This window comes from Cucurbita pepo, chromosome LG03 (assembly GCF_002806865.2).
Source record: "Cucurbita pepo subsp. pepo cultivar mu-cu-16 chromosome LG03, ASM280686v2, whole genome shotgun sequence".
Taxonomy (NCBI): Eukaryota; Viridiplantae; Streptophyta; class Magnoliopsida; order Cucurbitales; family Cucurbitaceae; genus Cucurbita; species Cucurbita pepo.
In genome coordinates this window covers 6447826-6462096 of record NC_036640.1, presented here as the reverse complement: position 1 = coordinate 6462096, position 14271 = coordinate 6447826, and the positions used below count along the sequence as shown (strand labels likewise).

Here is a 14271-nt window from a genome sequence, read left to right as displayed (position 1 = left end):
AAAATATTAATAACAAATAGTTTCTTGGAGAGATGCAAATGAAAAGTATCAATCCCTTACCTCTTAGCATGCTAAGCGAACGCTCTACCATCTAAGCTACATCCCCACAACTCTTATATCACAAAACTCTAAATTTTCTGTGTCATAAGAAATATCGCTATGAATAGATTCTTTCGGAGATAAGAGGTATTGATCCCCGTGCCTCTCGCATGCTAAGCGTGCACTCTACCATCTGAGCTACATCCCCAAAATTCTCATATCACAAAACCCTAAATGTCTTGTCATCAATAATAGTGAAAATGAAAAACTATCTCTGCACATTATGTCATAAATAAAAATAAATTGAAAATAATTAATATATTTAATAATTGATAGTTATCCTTTAGAGATGCGGGGTACCAGTCCCCATACCTCTTGCATGCTAAGCGAGGCTCTACATCTGAACTACATTCCCACATTACTTGCACCACAAAATCTTAAATTTTCCGTCATCAATAATAGTGTACATGAAGAAATATCACTACTCAACATGTCATGACTAAGGAAAAATTGAAAAGAAATAACATATTTAATAATAGATAGTTTTATTTTGGAGATGCAGGGTATCGATCCCCGTACCTCTCGCATGCAAAGTGAGCGCTCTACCATCTGAGCTACATCTCCAAAATTCTTGCATCACAAAACCCTAAATTTTTCATCATCAATAATAGTGAAAATGAAGAAATATCACTACTTAACATGTCATGAATAAGTAAAAATTTAAAAGAAATAACATATTTAATAATAAATAGTTTTATTTTGGAGAGGCGGGGTATCAATCCACATACCTCTCGCATGCAAAGCAAGCACTCTACCATCTGATCTACATCTCCACGATTCTTACATTACAAAACCCTAAACGTCTCGTCATCAATAATAGTGAAAATGAAAAACTATTCGTGCTCATTATGTCATAAATATGAAAATTTTGAAAAGAAATAATATATTTAATAATCCATTCATTTGGAGATGCAAGGTATTGACCCCCGTACTACCCACACGAGAAGTGAGCGCTCTACCATTTGATCTACATCCGCACAACTCTTACATTAGAAAATCCTAAACGTCCCGTCATCAATAATTGTGTAAATGAAAAAATATCTTGGCTCATTATGTCATAAATAAGGAAAGATTGAATAGAACTAAAGTATTAATAACAAATAGTTTCTTTCCGAGATGTAGTGTATACATCCCCGTACCTTTCGTATGCTACGTGAGCGCTCTACCATCTAGGCTAAATACCCACAATTCTTGAATCACAAAACCCTAAATTTTTCGTCATCAATAATAGTAAAAATGAAGAAATATCGCTACTCAACATGTCATGAATAAGGGAAAATTGAAAGTAAAAAATATATTTTATAATAGATAGTTTTATTTCGGAGATGAAAGGTATTCGAAACCCATACCTCTCGCATACAAAGCGAGCACTTTACCATCTAAGCTACATCCCCACAATTTTTATGTTACAAAACCCTGAACGTCTCGTCATCAATAATAGTGAAAATGAAAAACTATCTCTACTCATTAGGTAGTAAATATGAAAAATTTGAAAACAAATAATATGTTTAGTAATCGATTCATTTGGAGAAGCAAGGTATCGATCCCATACTTCCCACATGGGAAACTCTACCATTTGAGCTACATCCCAACAATTCTTACATCAGAAAACTCTAAATGTCCCGTCATCAGTAATTGTGAAAATGAAAAAAATATCTTCGCTCATTGTGTCATAAATAAAGAAAGATTGAACAGAAATAAAATATTAATAACAAATAGTTTCTTTTGGAGATGTAGAGTATCTCAATCCCCATACCTCTCGCATGCTAAGTGAGTGCCTCTACCATCTGAGCTACATCCCCACAATATTTGCACCACAAAACCCTAAATTTTCCGTCATCAATAATAGTGAGAAATGAAGAAATATCGCTACTCAACATGTCATGACTAAGGAAAAATTCAAAAGAAATAACATATTTAATAATTGATAGTTTTATTTTGGAGATATGCAGGGTATCAATCCCCGTACCTCTCGCATGCAAAGCGAGCGCAATACCATCTGAGCTACATCCCCACGATTCTCATGTCACAAAGCCCTAAACGTCTCGTCATTAATAATAGGTACAAAATAGGAATTTCAAAATGGGGAAAATTAGGTATAATTTATGAATCATTTCGACATAGAATGCATTGATATTATATTAATCCCCACCATTCTCATGTGCTGAAAATTCTCCAGGAAGATCATTTTATATGCATTGTTATTAATTATTTCAAGGACTTAATAAGGGTCATCCCCTCTTGGATGTAACTTTGTCTTCCTTTGATATGGGTATCGCTCCTTGTGAAAATGTATCCAAACCCAGTTATGGAGTTGAAAAATGATTTCCTTTCGTCATTTGTTAAGTCTTGGAGCAATTTTGAAATTGTGTTTCTCAATTGTCTCCTTCACCTCTTTATGCAATGTTTGATCAGACCTTACTTGTGCTTGCTTTACTCACAAAAATATTTAATTCTTAAAGTAACTTTTTGTTTCTCAATTGTCTCCTTTCACGTGTTTATGGAATGTTTTTATCAAATCTGCCTTACTTACTTGTGGTTGGTTTACTATGTTTACTCACAAAAATATTAGAATGAATAGGAAGCAAATAAAGAGCGTAAGTGGATTAAATCCATAAACATCTTCAAAAGGAGAACAATGAGTGTTGCTTTACTCACAAAAATATTAGAATGAATTTCTCTGGGAACGGTACTGTGAATTGCTCTATTATATGTCATCTCTACAAATGACAAACATTCGTCCCAAGAGAATATGGAATGTTTTTATCAAATCTGCCTTACTTACTTGTGGTTGGTTTACTATGTTTACTCACAAAAATATTAGAATGAATAGGAAGCAAATAAAGAGTGTAAGTGGATTAAATCCATAAACATCTTCAAAAGGAGAACAATGAGTGTTGCTTTACTCAAAAAAATATTAGAATGAATTTCTCTGGGAACGGTAGTGTGAATTGCTCTATTATATGTCATCTCTACATTCGTCCTAAGAGAATTCGTCTTAAGAGAATTGCTCTATTATATGTCATCTTTACAAATGACAAACATTCGTCCCAAGACTTAATATTCTTAGAAATTTGACTTAATATTCTTAGAAATAATAGGAAGATTAAATCCATAAGTGGTACTATGAATTCTAATAGGAAGATTAAATCCATAAACATGTTCAGAAGGAGAATAATGAGTACCTTGGGACATCCATAAACATGTTCAGAAGGAGAATAATGAGTACCTTCGTCCCAAGACTTAATATTCTTAGAAATAATAGGAAGATTAAATCCATAAGTGGTACTATGAATTCTAATAGGAAGATTAAATCCATAAACATGTTCAGAAGGAGAATAATGAGTGGTACTATGAATTGCTCTAAAGGAGAACGGTACTATGAATTCCTCTATTCTAAGATGTGAACTTATGACCTCTCACACCCTAAGAAAGAATAATACCACTAGACTAAATTTTCCTTCTTGAACATCTATCATTTTTAGCTCTCACTCGATATGATTTTTTTTCTCAAGTTTGAAATCTATATTTGTTTGGAGTTGAGGGGCTAAAAGGAAGTTCAACAAGGTGAGGTAGGTCTTTTTGTATAAGAGGAAGTTCAAGGATTTAAAGAAAAGAAAATCATCAACCATTTTAACTTTTCAATCCATACATGACATTCTTAATTAATAAATTGTTTTACCTACAAAAACACAAAGTGAAACAAAACACCAAATTCTTAATTAATAAATTATTTTACCTAAAAAAATAAAAAGTGAAACAAATGAAGTGCATTGGATTGATACATTATTTAGGCCTTTTATATTAAAGGGAAAATCTAAGAGTTGATCTCAAAACCTCTCACACCAAAAGCAAGAATCATACCACTAGACCAAATATCCTTGTTGTGGACTTTGTATTCAATTATGCATTGAACATATCATCGTTATTTCATTTACTTTATTTGATGTTCATATCAATTTGTTAATACTGATGCTGTTACAATAACACGTGCGGAAGCAATTTGGATCTTAGGCACTCTAAGTAAAATTATAGTAAAGTAGCTAGAATGTTCAAAAGCATTAAAACTCAATGAGTTTGAATACTAACCTTTTGTAGTTCAAATTTCTTTTTCTTAACGAACTGGTTTCGAACCATAACTAGTGTCTTCCCTACTATTCTCCAGCCTTAGAACGGGATTGTGGAATCCGGTGAGTGACTAAACGTGAAAGGAATTTAGTATATGTAAAGAGAGAGCTTTGAGAGACTTTCTCAAAGTTTTTCGAGCAAACTTTCCATTTTCCTTAATCACTCTATTTATAGAGTCATATTTGCATCTTTATACAAATTTGAGATTACCAAATTTTGACACTCAAAATTCCACTCAAATTTGTGGGGGTTTTATTTGGCAAACATGCATATTTGGTTAAACCAAATTTTGACACTCAAAATTCCACTCAAATTTATGGGATTATATGTTTGGTTAAACCATATATTGACACACAATATTCCACTAACTCAAACATGGATTTTTCAATTGGGTGAAGTCAACATTTTGACTTTCTTTATTTTAATTCAACCATTAATTTAAATAATTAATTTCAAATCAAAATAATATTAAATGAGTAATTAAATAATTTAATTAAAATTTAACATTAAATAAAATGTCAATCCCAATGAATTCAGGCACATATTGATTATGAATCCCTATTCATAATTAAAATATTTAAATCTTATTTAAATATCTCAAATTTTCTCTTTTTGTTTAATTCACAATTAAAACAAAATGCGGTTAAATATATCGTATATATTTAGCGTATATTCCTTAATTTGAATTCGAACACTTTGAACTCATTCATCACACTGTTCTAAGGTTTAGTCCGATAAGAGATAGCTGGGGGACCTAATGGACCTACAGATCATGGGCTCCAACGATCTGAGATTAACCTGCTAAACTCATTAACCTTGTTAACCAACATTCGTTAACTACTAGGACACTCCACTATAGCCTAGTTGTTGCACCCCCTCACTATAGATATATTTATATCCATTTGATATAACCATGATTAGTAAGTCGATCCTTCACAGATTGTTCGTAACTAGAGCTGGGTCAATTTACCGTTTTACCCCTAAAGTTACTTCTTGTTCCTTGAGTCCCACTGATCATCTAATGAACAATTGGTTTGTGGTCCAACCACCAAACCAAATCCTTCTCGAGCCAATGAGAGGATGGGGCCCCTTGTTCAAGACTTGAAGTCAGTATTTGAGGGAACAACCTCTCTACTATCCCTAAAGGCGGGTAGGAGTGAATTCCATCTTAGACTCTATGTCCCCAGCTATTCACCCAGTCTTACCCCTGGAATGGGAGGCTTATTGAGTCGGTGAACTTGGGCCACTCTCACCCATGCAAATCTAAGGATAATTCCGCATAAACAGGAGTTCATAGTTAGCTCAAGATTAAGAACGAGTTACCTAGGTCATCGAATGAAAAAATCAGTCTCAACAATAAACGACATTATAAAGTGAGAGTGGTTTTCTTCATGGTCCGATCTTATGCAATACTCATTGCATAGGACGCCCCCACTCACATGTTTCCACATGTACAATTTGGTAATCACATTGTTTATATCATATACAAAAGTGGGTCGCATCCATAGTGTCCCCAGAATAAGGTACTCAACCTTATCCCTATATTATAGATCATTTTGACTATGTACTTGAACTTGATCCACTCTGATGTCTATACCTATAGTTCAAGTAATCAGAGTGTTCTTAGTTTATTAGATTTAGATTAATGATCGTAACATTCATTTTATTCATTAACAATCTTTACTGATTAAACATCAATAATAAATTTATTGAAAACACAATATGTTTTTGTTTACAAACTATGAGTTTTAGGACATAAAACCCAACAAATACAATCAATAGGCCCGACGGATTTTTTTTTTTTTTACACCTTGTTCATAGCCGACAGATTTTCATACATATTTGACAACACCTTCAATAGGCCCGATGTCGTCTTCTCTTTGATGATGTTGAACGTCGTGTTTCTGGACAGCGTCAACCAGATCAACCCTAAGGCGTGACGATCCTTAAGTTTCCACTCCTCCGCGTTCATGGTATCCGGCTTCACCCCCAAAAGGGGTTTCTAAAGATCTTTCTGGTACATATAATCTTCAATCTGCAACTTCTAGAAACTGATATCGAATCCATCAAACTTTTAAATTCTTGTCTTTGAACTTTCCATCTTCACAGATCGTGGTGAATCTCGCCTTGCTCTAATACCAATTATTAGGATCACACACTCGATCTAAATGAACACAAAGAACATGATAGAGAAAATGTAAGGAGATATATTGGCTGAAAGTTTTGTATTAATGACTTCAAGGTATGCAAAGAGAGGGTATGAAGAATGAGAAATGTACATTTTGAAAGCACCTACTAATGGGTATATATATGATTTCAGTTTATTGTATATATATGATTTCAGTTTATTATATATATATATATCTTTAAGGGATATAACGGCCTACTATATATAAATAGTTAGCTTTTATATATCTCTATCGTATATTTACTGCAAATAGTCCGCCTACAAATAGTTAGTTTTTCTAGGAGAGTTTAATAAAAAGTAAGCAAATGGAGGCTCCAAAGGTTGGAACCCATTAGTTTACTTTGTGTAAAAGTTTTAAGTTTCAAATTTAAAACTTTCATGGCAATCTTATTCTCAATGGAGTTTAAAGAAAAATAAGCAAATGGAGGCTGGAAACGTTGGAACCCATTAGTTTACTTTCTGTAAAAGTTTTAAGTTTCAAATTTAATGGCAATCTTATTCTTAATGAGGCTGTCAAAGAAACAATAAACTATTTACAACCCAACAAAGAAACCAACACCCCAACAAAGAAACAATAAACTATTTAAATTGATATAATTGTGTGGGGGCATTTCTTGCCCGGCCGTTTTAATAGTCAAGGGTTATCAAATAAACCAACAACCCAACAAAGAAACAACAAACTATTTAAATTTATATAATTGTGGGGGCATTTCATGAATCAAACTCAAGACCTCTCACACCCGAAGCTAAAATCATACCACTAGACCAAATGCCCTTGTAGTGAATCAATCATTTTTAGTTGCTAGTCCATGTGTTTTGTGTGCCTCAACATTTGAAATTTATCCACGTGTTTTTTTGTGCTTTAGAACCTACTATTATTGTCACGTTAATTTCACATTGTCCATCACATAATAGAATTTATTCTTCAAATCAATTGGATGTATTTTAATTAATATTATTAAAAAATATTGACATAAATAAAGTTCATATCCTATATTTCCTACCTTTAAGATTATGAATGATCGGGCTCAAATTATTTTAGTTGAAGCTGCATTGCCACTAAAGCATATGCATTCCTTTGGGATAGATATTGAAACAATACATTTCAATTTTAAGCAAAATTTCACCACAAACTAAGTTTTTTGAAAACGACTTTTATTTTATATTTATTTTTTAATTTTTTTGAATTTTTGAATATTTGAATTTTAGTTTTCAAAACCTACATTGATAAACTACTTCTTTGCTACCCTTTAAATATTGTAAAATGGAATTAACATCTTTTAAGTGTATGCAGTTTCTTTTTAAGAGAACTTCACAACTTGAGAGATCAATTTCATTCCTCTAAAATCTGATTTTTACATAATAATTTGACGATATTTATAGTCTCCGCACAAAAGAAGTTAGTGGCCGGGATTTAATCTCAATCCCCTTGAATCTCCACCAAAGACAAGGTCAATTTGACCCTTACATACTTTATGAATTAAAGATAAATAAAGTTTTCTAACAACTCATCTAATGATGTTACTTCATCCTCTACTTCAACTGTCTAAATATTCACTCCTGAAGCTCCAAATGGTCTTTCCTCAATCGAATAAGCTTGTAACACATGAAATGAGAGTTGAACAAAGCCTATCCAATTTTATAGATAAAGAATGAATGCTTGTTGAATCTTCTTGGCTGGTCCAGTTGAAACATTGGGATCACCGTGATCCTTATCATCTTTCCCCTCGTCAAAAGGATTCGTTCTCGAATCAGAAAAATCATCACCTACATCAAAAAAACTCAAGTCAGCAACATTGAAAATTGAAAGTAGAATGTGCTGAAAATTCTCAAGGAACATCATTTTATATGCATTGTTATTAATTATTTCAAGGACTTGATAAGGGTTATCCACTAGGATGTAACTTTGTCTTCCTTTGAGATGGAAATCGCTCCTTGCGAAAATGTATCCAAACCCAGTTATCGGGTTGAAAAATGATTTCCTTCCGTCCTTTGTTAATTCTTTAAGCAACTTTGAAATTTTGTTTCTCAATTGCCTCCTTCACCTCTTTATGCAATGTTTTGATCAGACCTTACTTGTGGTGCCTTTACTCACAAAAATATTTAATTCTTAAAGTAACCTTTTGTTTCTCAATTGTCTCCTTTCAACTCTTTGTGCAATGTTTTGATCAGATCTGCCTTACTTGTGGTTGTTTTACTCACAAAAATATTAGAATGAATAGGAAGCAAATCAAGAGACATAGGTGGATTAAATCCATAAACATCTTCAAAATGAGAACAATGAGTGGTACTATGAATCGCTATAAAGGAGAAGAGTACTATGAATTGTTCTATTATATGCCATCTCTACAAATGGCAAACATTCGTCCCAGAACTTAATATTCGTACAAATAATAGGCAGATTAAATATATAAACATATTCAGAAGGAGAACAATGAGTGGTACTATGAATTGCTCTAAACGAGAACGGTTCCAAATGGCAAACATTCGTCCCAGGACTTAAACATTCGTCCCAGGACTTAATATTCTTATGAATAATAGGCAGATTAAATACATAAACATATTGAGAACAATGAGTGGTACTATGAATTACTCTAAACGAGAACGTTTCAATGAATTGCTCTATTATATGCCATCTCTACAAATGACAAACATTAGTCCCAAGACTTAATATATTCTTAGAAATAATAGGCAATAATCTAATTTATCCCACACCATACTTTTCAAGAGTGACTTAAAAATTTAAGTATCCCTATCTTTTTGTGTGTAGCAAACCACATTTAAACGCGTATACAATCCATTTCAAATATCTCATTAAGGCACCACCATATTATAGAGCATTTAAGAATATAGAACCGGGTATTCAGGGTATCGATCCCCGTACCAATCGCATGCAAAGAGAGCACTCTACCATCTTAGCTACGTCCCCACAATTCTTACATAACAAAACCCAAAACTGCCCGTCATCAATAATAGTGAAAAGGAAAAAATATTTCTGCTCATTACGTCAGAAATAAGGTAAAATTGAATAGAAATAAAATATTAATAACCAATAGTTTCTTTAGGAGATGCACTCTAACATCTTAGCTACATCCCCATAATTCTTGCGTAACAAAACCCAAAACTACCCGTCATCAATAATAGTGAAAATGAAATTTCGGCTCATTATGTCAAAAATAAGGAAACTTGAATAGAAATAAAATATTAATAACCTATAGTTTCTTTAGGAGATGCAGGGTATCAATCCCCACACCTCTCATATGCTAAGCGAGCTCTCTACCATATGAGCTGTATCCCAATGATTCTTACATCACAAAATCCTAAACGTCTCGTCATCAATAATAGTGAAAATGAAAAGCTATTTTTGCTCATTATGTCATAAATAAGAAAATATTGAAAAGAAATAATACATTTAATAATCGATAGTCTTCCTTTAGAGATGCGGGGTATCAATCCCCGCACCTCTCACATGCTAAGCGAGCTCTCTACCATATCATTATGTCATAAATATGAAAATATTGAAAAGAAATAATACGTTTAATAATCAATAGTCTTCCTTTAGAGTTGCGGGGTATTAATCCCCGCACCTCTCACATGTTAAGCGAGCGCTCTACTATATGAGCTATATCCCAATGATTCTTACATCACAAAATTCTAAATGTCTCGTCATCGATAATTGTGAAAATGAAACTATCTTTGTTCATTATGTCATAAATAAGAAAATATTGAAAAGAAATAATACATTTAATAATCGATAGTCTTCCTTTAGAGATGCGGGGTATCAATCCCCGCACCTCTCACATGCTAAGCGAGCTCTCTACCATATCATTATGTCATAAATATGAAAATATTGAAAAGAAATAATACGTTTAATAATCAATAGTCTTCCTTTAGAGTTGCGGGGTATTAATCCCCGCACCTCTCACATGTTAAGCGAGCGCTCTACTATATGAGCTATATCCCAATGATTCTTACATCACAAAATTCTAAATGTCTCGTCATCGATAATTGTGAAAATGAAACTATCTTTGTTCATTATGTCATAAATAAGAAAATATTGAAAAGAAATAATACATTTAATAATCGATAGTCTTCCTTTAGAGATGCGGGGTATCAATCCCCGCACCTCTCACATGCTAAGCGAGCTCTCTACCATATCATTATGTCATAAATATGAAAATATTGAAAAGAAATAATACGTTTAATAATCAATAGTCTTCCTTTAGAGTTGCGGGGTATTAATCCCCGCACCTCTCACATGTTAAGCGAGCGCTCTACTATATGAGCTATATCCCAATGATTCTTACATCACAAAATTCTAAATGTCTCGTCATCGATAATTGTGAAAATGAAACTATCTTTGTTCATTATGTCATAAATAAGAAAATATTGAAAAGAAATAATACATTTAATAATCGATAGTCTTCCTTTAGAGATGCGGGGTATCAATCCCCGCACCTCTCACATGCTAAGCGAGCTCTCTACCATATCATTATGTCATAAATATGAAAATATTGAAAAGAAATAATACGTTTAATAATCAATAGTCTTCCTTTAGAGTTGCGGGGTATTAATCCCCGCACCTCTCACATGTTAAGCGAGCGCTCTACTATATGAGCTATATCCCAATGATTCTTACATCACAAAATTCTAAATGTCTCGTCATCGATAATTGTGAAAATGAAACTATCTTTGTTCATTATGTCATAAATAAGAAAATATTGAAAAGAAATAATACATTTAATAATCGATAGTCTTCCTTTAGAGATGCGGGGTATCAATCCCCGCACCTCTCACATGCTAAGCGAGCTCTCTACCATATCATTATGTCATAAATATGAAAATATTGAAAAGAAATAATACGTTTAATAATCAATAGTCTTCCTTTAGAGTTGCGGGGTATTAATCCCCGCACCTCTCACATGTTAAGCGAGCGCTCTACTATATGAGCTATATCCCAATGATTCTTACATCACAAAATTCTAAATGTCTCGTCATCGATAATTGTGAAAATGAAACTATCTTTGTTCATTATGTCATAAATAAGAAAATATTGAAAAGAAATAATACATTTAATAATCGATAGTCTTCCTTTAGAGATGCGGGGTATCAATCCCCGCACCTCTCACATGCTAAGCGAGCTCTCTACCATATCATTATGTCATAAATATGAAAATATTGAAAAGAAATAATACGTTTAATAATCAATAGTCTTCCTTTAGAGTTGCGGGGTATTAATCCCCGCACCTCTCACATGTTAAGCGAGCGCTCTACTATATGAGCTATATCCCAATGATTCTTACATCACAAAATTCTAAATGTCTCGTCATCGATAATTGTGAAAATGAAACTATCTTTGTTCATTATGTCATAAATAAGAAAATATTGAAAAGAAATAATACATTTAATAATCGATAGTCTTCCTTTAGAGATGCGGGGTATCAATCCCCGCACCTCTCACATGCTAAGCGAGCTCTCTACCATATCATTATGTCATAAATATGAAAATATTGAAAAGAAATAATACGTTTAATAATCAATAGTCTTCCTTTAGAGTTGCGGGGTATTAATCCCCGCACCTCTCACATGTTAAGCGAGCGCTCTACTATATGAGCTATATCCCAATGATTCTTACATCACAAAATTCTAAATGTCTCGTCATCGATAATTGTGAAAATGAAACTATCTTTGTTCATTATGTCATAAATAAGAAAATATTGAAAAGAAATAATACATTTAATAATCGATAGTCTTCCTTTAGAGATGCGGGGTATCAATCCCCGCACCTCTCACATGCTAAGCGAGCTCTCTACCATATCATTATGTCATAAATATGAAAATATTGAAAAGAAATAATACGTTTAATAATCAATAGTCTTCCTTTAGAGTTGCGGGGTATTAATCCCCGCACCTCTCACATGTTAAGCGAGCGCTCTACTATATGAGCTATATCCCAATGATTCTTACATCACAAAATTCTAAATGTCTCGTCATCGATAATTGTGAAAATGAAACTATCTTTGTTCATTATGTCATAAATAAGAAAATATTGAAAAGAAATAATACATTTAATAATCGATAGTCTTCCTTTAGAGATGCGGGGTATCAATCCCCGCACCTCTCACATGCTAAGCGAGCTCTCTACCATATCATTATGTCATAAATATGAAAATATTGAAAAGAAATAATACGTTTAATAATCAATAGTCTTCCTTTAGAGTTGCGGGGTATTAATCCCCGCACCTCTCACATGTTAAGCGAGCGCTCTACTATATGAGCTATATCCCAATGATTCTTACATCACAAAATTCTAAATGTCTCGTCATCGATAATTGTGAAAATGAAACTATCTTTGTTCATTATGTCATAAATAAGAAAATATTGAAAAGAAATAATACATTTAATAATCGATAGTCTTCCTTTAGAGATGCGGGGTATCAATCCCCGCACCTCTCACATGCTAAGCGAGCTCTCTACCATATCATTATGTCATAAATATGAAAATATTGAAAAGAAATAATACGTTTAATAATCAATAGTCTTCCTTTAGAGTTGCGGGGTATTAATCCCCGCACCTCTCACATGTTAAGCGAGCGCTCTACTATATGAGCTATATCCCAATGATTCTTACATCACAAAATTCTAAATGTCTCGTCATCGATAATTGTGAAAATGAAACTATCTTTGTTCATTATGTCATAAATAAGAAAATATTGAAAAGAAATAATACATTTAATAATCGATAGTCTTCCTTTAGAGATGCGGGTATCGATTCCCATACCTCTCACTGGCAAAGAGTGGTCTATCATCTGAGTTACATCCCCATAATTCTACTCAATAATAGTGAAAAATGAAGAAATATCGCTACTCAACCTGTCATGAATAAGGAAGAATTGAAAACAAATAAGATATTTAATAATAGATAGTTTTATTTTGGAGATGCAGGGTATTGATCCATGCACCTCTCACATGTAAAGTGAGAGCTCTACCAGCTGAGCTACATCCCCACAATTATCCTTGCTCATTATGTCGAAATAAGAAAAAATTGAAAAGAAATAATATATTTAGTAATCAATTCATTTGGAGAAGCAAGGTATCGATCCCGTACTTCCCACACGGGAAGCTCTACCATCTGAGCTACATCCCCACGATTCTTACATCAGAAAACCCAAAACGTCCCGTCATCAATAATTGTGAAAATGAAAAAATATCTCCGCTCATTATGTCATAAATAAGGAAAGATTGAATAGAAATAAAATATCTATAACATTTAGTTTCCTTTTTAGATGTGGGGTATCGATTCTCGTACCTCTTGTATGCAAAGAAAACATTCTACCATCTGAACTACATCCCCAAAATTATTACATCACAAAACCCTAAACGTCACGTCATCAATAAAAGTGAAAATGAAAAACTATCTCACCAATAATATTGAAAATGAAAAACTATCTCGGCTCATTAGGTTGTACATAAGGAAAGATTTAATAGAAATAAGATATTAATAACAAATAATTTGTTTTGGAGATGTGGGGTATCGACCCCTATACCTTTTAGTGCACTAAATAATCTTACCTACATCCCCACAATTCTTACACCATAAAACCCTAATCCTCCAGTCATCAATAATAGTTAAAATGTAATACCCGAATAAAGAAGAAAAAGAAAAAGAAAAAAAAATATATATATAGGAAAAGTTAGAGGGGCAAATAGGTAAATTTGCCCCTCCAACCACCTAAGGGGTCCAAACGAAACCCCATCCATAATCCTGCAAAAGAGAGATAGTGAGAGAAAGGGGTAGAGAGAACCTAGAGAGAGGAGAAAGGATGAACCGCCGGAAGACTCACCGAAAACTACCG

At 33.1% G+C, this 14271-nt stretch overlaps 1 non-coding gene across 1 annotated transcript; it reads right to left on the bottom strand.

The window, feature by feature from the left end:
* Nucleotides 1–590: 590 nt before the first annotated feature.
* On the bottom strand, nt 591–663 carry TRNAA-UGC. Its single transcript has one exon. It is a non-coding gene; the product is annotated as a tRNA-Ala (tRNA).
* Between the last annotated feature and the right edge of the window lie 13608 nt (nt 664–14271).